The sequence below is a fragment of the Echinops telfairi genome, unplaced genomic scaffold, assembly GCF_000313985.2.
Source record: "Echinops telfairi isolate 266 unplaced genomic scaffold, ASM31398v2 ScPeMD7_7424;HRSCAF=8462, whole genome shotgun sequence".
Lineage (NCBI taxonomy): Eukaryota > Metazoa > Chordata > Mammalia > Afrosoricida > Tenrecidae > Echinops > Echinops telfairi.
The window spans coordinates 5,333,029-5,339,325 of record NW_022111324.1 but is presented as its reverse complement, the minus strand read 5'-3'; positions in this window follow the sequence as shown (position 1 = coordinate 5,339,325).

Sequence of the window (6,297 nt, the reverse complement as noted above, 5' to 3'; positions counted from 1 at the left end):
AGTTTTATGGGAGCAGACTGCCACCTGTCTCCTCCCAGGGCATCTAGAGCAGCAGTTCTCAACCTGTGGGTCGCAACCCCTTTGGGAGTTGAACGACCCTTTCACAGGGGTCACCAGATTCATAACAGTAGCAAAATTACAGTTATGAAGTAGCAGCAAAAAAAAAATTTTATGGTCGGGGGTCACCACAACATGAGGAACTGTATTAAAGGGTCTCGGCATTAGTACGGATGAGAACCACTGCTCTAGAGGGACTGGTGAATTTAAATCACTCATTCACCTTTTGGTTTAGCAGCCAGTGCTTTAAGCACTGTGCCACCAGGACTGCTTAAGACCTTTCTTACAAGATAAACACATTCCCTACCATTTAGTCAATTTTGACTTACAGTGACCCTATGCAACATAGGGCTTTACACATCGCTGTACACATTGGTGGAAACAGACTACCACATCGTCTCTCATACGGCAGCTGGTGGATTCAAACTTCTCACCTTTAGTTAGCAGCAGAGTGCTTAACCGCTGTAAGCTTTCTTAGTACCTATTTAAAAAATATCAAGTCCCTTTTTCCTGTTTGCCACAGCGTTCTAATTTATCACCCAAGTCCATTGTTGAGGCAGGCACTTTGAAATAAAAATGTAAAGATAATGTCCCCAATAGACAAATCTAAATAGAAAGTTCATCAGTGATTGCCTACAGCTCTTGAATTAAGGGGAACATAGATGGTTGTTAGGAGCTGTAGAGCCAGTCTCCACTCAGCCACAGCAGAACAAAACGCTGCCCACCCCTAAGCCATCCTCGATCACGGTTACATTTGACCCACTGATGCAACTGCTGTGTCAATCCATCTCCTTGAGAGTCTTCCTCTTTTTCCATGGCCTTTTTCAGCTCCAAGCATGATGTGCTTTTCCAGGGACAAGTCTCTCCTGATAACATGTCCAAAGTATGTCAGACAAACTCTCACCATGCTCACTTCTGAGGCGCATTCTGGCTATACTTCTTCCAAGCCAGGTTTGTTTATTCTTCTGGTAGTCCACGCTACTCTCAATATTCTTCACCACCACCATAATTCAAAGGCACTAATTCTTCATCAGTTTACCCCCACCCCCATACCTCCGTTGTCCAACTTTCACGTGCATATGAAGCTATTGAATATGCCATGGCTTGCAGGAGACTCCCTTTTGTCTTCAAATTGATACCCTTGTCCTTCAAACTTTTGAAGAGGTCTTCTGCTGCAGATTCACCTATGATTAGAACCCTGCCATAATGTTCGATGAAAAAGCTTACAAGACTGCTCCAAGGCTTTCCCACAAAGGCAGTCAGGGCAGGGCCGATAGGCCTGACTCATGGCGATGAGATCCGAGTGCCATGATCTCTATCAAGGACACACCCAGGCAAGCCCCTCAGGGAGACTGCCCCTCCCTGGGCTGGCTGGAGACAGATGGAGGTAATCCGCCTGAGGATAAGACTGTTCACATATCTGGTCACTGTTGTTGTTAAGTGTCTGAGCTGCTTCTGATTCACAGCAACCCTAAGTACTAAACACCACCTGGCTACTGTCCTCTTATGCCTGCACCCATTGTTGCAGCCATTATGTCAATCCATCTTGATGAGGACTTCCCTCGTTTTCATTTTCCCTCTACTTCACCAAGCATGATGTCCTTTTCCAGGGAGTGATGTCTCCTGATCACATGTCCAAAGAGCGGGAGACAAAGTTTCACCATCCTTGCTTCTCAGGAGCATTCCAGCTGTACTTCTTTCAATACAGATGTTTGTTCTTTTGGCAGCCCGTGGTACTTTGAATATTCTATGACAACACCAGAATTCAAACACATCAGTTCTTTTCAGTCTTCCTTAGTCAATGTTTACTTTTTCCTTGATTTTCAACATTTTAGAGAGATCTTGTGTAGTACATTTACCTAATGCAACACATCTTTTGATCTCTTGACTTCTGTTTCCATGAGCATTGATTGTGGATCAAAGCAAGAGGAAATCTTTGACAACTTCAATCTTTTCCCCATTTATAATACTTATTGGTCCAATTGTGAAGATTTTGGTCTTCATTACGTTGAGTTGTAATCCCGCCTGAAGGCTGCAATCCTTGGTCTTCATCAGCAAGTGCTGCAAGTCCTCACTCTTGGCAAGCAAGGTTATGTCAGCTGCATATCGCAAGTTGTTAATGCCTTTCTCCAATCCTGATACTGTATTCTTCTTCATACAATCCAGCTTCTCTGATTATTTGCTCAGCATACAGATTGAATAAGTATAGCAAGATGACACAACCCTGACACACACTTTTCTTGATTTTTAAACCATGTGGGATTCCTTTGTTCTGTTCTCACAACTGCCTAATGATCCATGTACAGGTTCCCCAGGAGCACAATGAAGTGTTCTAGAATTCCCATTCTTCTCATGCCTATCCATAGTTTGCTATGGTCCACACAATCGAATGCTTTTACACAGTCAGTAAAATACAAGTAAACATCTTTCTGGTTTTCACTGTTTTCTGCCAAGATCCATCTGATCATTAGTAATAATGTTCCATATACTTTTTTGAATCTGGCCCGAACCTCTGGCAGTTCCCTGTCAAAATACTGCTGCAACTATTACTGGATAATCTTTAACAAAATTTTACTTGCATGTGGTATCAGTGATCTTGTTCTCTAACTTGTGCATTCTCTTGGGTCACCATTCTTTGGAATGGGTACAAATATGAATGAATCTTTTCCAGTCAAGTAGCTTCCATCAAATATCCTGGCATAGACGAGTAAGTGCTTCCAGTACTTCATAAGGTTGTTGAAACATTTCAGTTGGTATTCCATCAATTCCTGAAACCTTGCTTTTGGCTAATGCCTTCAGTGTAGCTTGGACTTCTTCCTGCAGTACCATTGGTTCTCGATCATATGCTATCTCTTGAAATGGTTGACTATCGACCAGTTCTTTTTGGTATAGTGACTCTGCGTATTCTTTCTAACTTCTTTGGTTGCTTTCTGCATCACTCATTATTTTCCCATAGTTTCTTTCAGTGTTGCAACCAAAGGCTTAATTTTATTTTTTAACTCTTCCAATTTATGATATGCTGAGCATGTTCTTCCTTTCAGGCTTTTAACTCTAGGTCTTTGCTTATTTAAATTCTCTGGGCTTTCAATTTCAAATTTTCTTCTGGAGCTCACCTTTGAAATTTTCGATTCAGTTCTTTGACTTGATCATTTCTTCCATTTGCCTTAGCTACTGTATAATGACATCCACTTTGATCTTTCTTTCCTATCCTTTTAATGACCTCTTGCTTTCTTCATGAATTATGTTCTTCATGTCCTCCCACAGCTCCTCAGTTCTTCTGTTAGTTATTAGTGCCCAGTGAGTAAAATCTCTTCTTGAGATGTTCTTAAAATTCAGATAGATTAGACTCAAGGTCTTATTTTGGCTCTCATGGGCTTATTTTAATTTTCTTCAACTTACCTGAACTTATTTATGAGCAATTAATGGTCGTTAGTCTGATGGTCTAATAGGTATTGTCCTATCAAGGACAGCACTGTACTTCAAGATAGAGCTTGAGATGTCCCTTTTGATGATGAATGTAACACCATTCCTCGTGAGTTTCTCATTCCCAGCATAGCAAACTATATGATTTTCTGATTCAAAATGTCCAATCCTGATCCATTTCAGCTCACTAACACCGAGGATACTGATCTTCCTATGTGTGATAGTTAGGTTGATTGTGCCAACCTGGCCAATAGAACATGTGGGATTAATCAGGTCGCAGTTTGATTGGAGGGCAAAAAGATAAATGGCTCTGCAAGGCACGCCCCCCTTCTCTCTTGCTCTCTGGTGATCAAACCAGCATGAAGCTGCTTTGGCTAGTTCTCGCCCTGAACACTACCTATGGGCCAACAGTCCCAAGCTCAAGTGATGTATACACCAGCAGCGTGGCAAAGCAGGTCTCAAAGGAACCTCAAGCTCTAGTGACACAATCCACAGGTTGGGTGTCCCACAGGTAATATAGCTCACAAGTTGAGGCAGAGAACTAGCTAATGCAGCCGCACACTGGTCTGATCACCAGAGAGAGAGAGAAAGTGTCTCCCACCTCCAAGGAGTTCCCAGAATTATCAGGAGAAAACCATGCACACACAGAGGCCTCATTGGTTATATCTTGATTGATAGGCCAGACTGCACCCCTCACTCTTAATCCTCTCAAATTGACACCAGATTATGTAACTACCACAATCAGTTTCAATACATTTTCTTTCTTGAACTCCTTGATATCAGCTCCCCCTTATCCCCTCCCTCCCCTCCCCTCCAGGAACCCTTATTATTTTCCCCCCTATAATTTTTTTTTGCCATATCTTACACCATCCAGTATATATATTCTCATACAATTCTGTCGTTTGATCCCATTGAATGGGGTTGTACAGTCATCAATACTATCAGCATTTGGTATTTTAATGAAGAAAAAGAATGTCATCCTGGCCAGAGCCCAGAAAATTTACATGTAAGCAAATAGATGAATCAGGAATTTCAGTCTTTTTTCCACTGCCGAAAAAACAAAATCAGAAAGCAACTGCCATTCAGTCAAGTCTGATTCAAAGTAACCCTACAGACAAAGAAGCACTGCTCTGTGGGTTTCTGAAGCGACAAATATTTACAGGAGGAGAAAACCTCACTTTGCCTGCAGAGAAGCTGGTGGGTTTCAACTGCTGACCTTGTGGTTAGCAGCCCAACACATAACCCACTATGCCACTAGTGCACCTTTCCCCACTTACAATTCTATATTATCTACAGTCGTTTTAGTCAAGGAAAGTGTGTTAGTCTAGTTTGACTAGAGAAACAAATCCAGAGACACTGATATCTGTTTAAGAAAGAGCTTTATATACAGGAGCAATGAGCAGAGAGAGTGTTTCCCGCCTTCAAGGATGAATACTGGAATTTCCCAGAATCCTCAGGAGAAGGCCAGGACTACACAGAGGCCTCATTGGCTATGATCCAACACCAATCCACAAAGTCCTCCTCCACCTCATAAAACACACGCAATGATGCCGACTGCAGGAGGAAAGCCAAATCAGTGAGCGTGTAAGCATCTCAGCACTGGCAGGAGTCTCCACACGGCTGTTCCAGCACCCAGGGCTGCATCGGGGTGGGTCCATGTGGCTTCTCGTCAGGGATGTCTTGCAGGAAGTGAGCCTTGCTGAAGCAGGGAACTGGCTAAGGCAGCTGCACCCTGGTGCGACCATCAAAAACCAAGAGACCGGAGAACTAGTCACCAAGCCGTTTATCTCTCTGCCCTTCAATTAATCCCACATGTGTTTATCGGCCAGCTATCTCAGCTTTCCAGTTTGTGAAACACAGAAGTAGTAGTACAGGCATAGAGGTAAGAACTGATGCAAGGGCGTATAGGGGGTGGTGTGGGGTGGGAGATCAGGAGAGTGAGGAGGCAGTGGGGCAAACAATGTATGTGGGAGGTGGGAGGGAGCACTCTCTAGAACTGATGGTGATTCCACAACTCATTTTAAAGGTGATTCAATCATGGGGTAGGGGAGAAAGTGTTCTAAAATTGATTGTGGTAATGATTGTACAACTCTTCTTGATATGATTGAACTACTGAAGTGTGTGATGTGTGGATTATGTGCCAATAAGACTGTTAAAAAAGAAGAAAATATATTCTGTTAGAATATATTGTTAATCAAAATTCCGATTTTTGCCAAAGTTTTTATCAGGCTGCCAAACCTATAAGTAGAGTTAGTCAAGAAAAACAAAGGGAAAAATAGAAAAGAAAAACAAAGCGGGTGTGTGCTGACGCTCGAGCTCCAGCAGCATCCAGGCCAAAAGATGGTGAGAGTGTGCTATATAGACATATCCCCGAGCAACAGGCCTGCCTAGGGGAGCCTGACAGCCTGGTCCTCCTGCAGCAACTGTGTCAGCTTGGTGTATTTTACTGGGAATTGGATACTGACAACTATGAAAATGATCGCGAATTAGAAATCGCAGCCCAAGGCATAATCGCCATGCCACCAGGATTCCTCAAACTCCCAAAGTACGAAGAAAAGATGACACTGCTTTATGAGGAACATTTACATTTGGATGGTGGGATTCCACGCATCTTGGAGTGGTCGTTTTGTAAAAGAAGGGAAGCCAGATTTTCATGGAGAAAGAATTTAGCACTATTTCATAGTGGATGAAATGCAAATGGATGGGGAACCCATATGGATGCGCTACAACAGACCAGGTGAAGAGTACCTGAAGTCCCTGGCACAGACAGCAGAAGGGTGCTCTCTGTAAGTGAGCGCACTACTTGCAAAGGTCGGG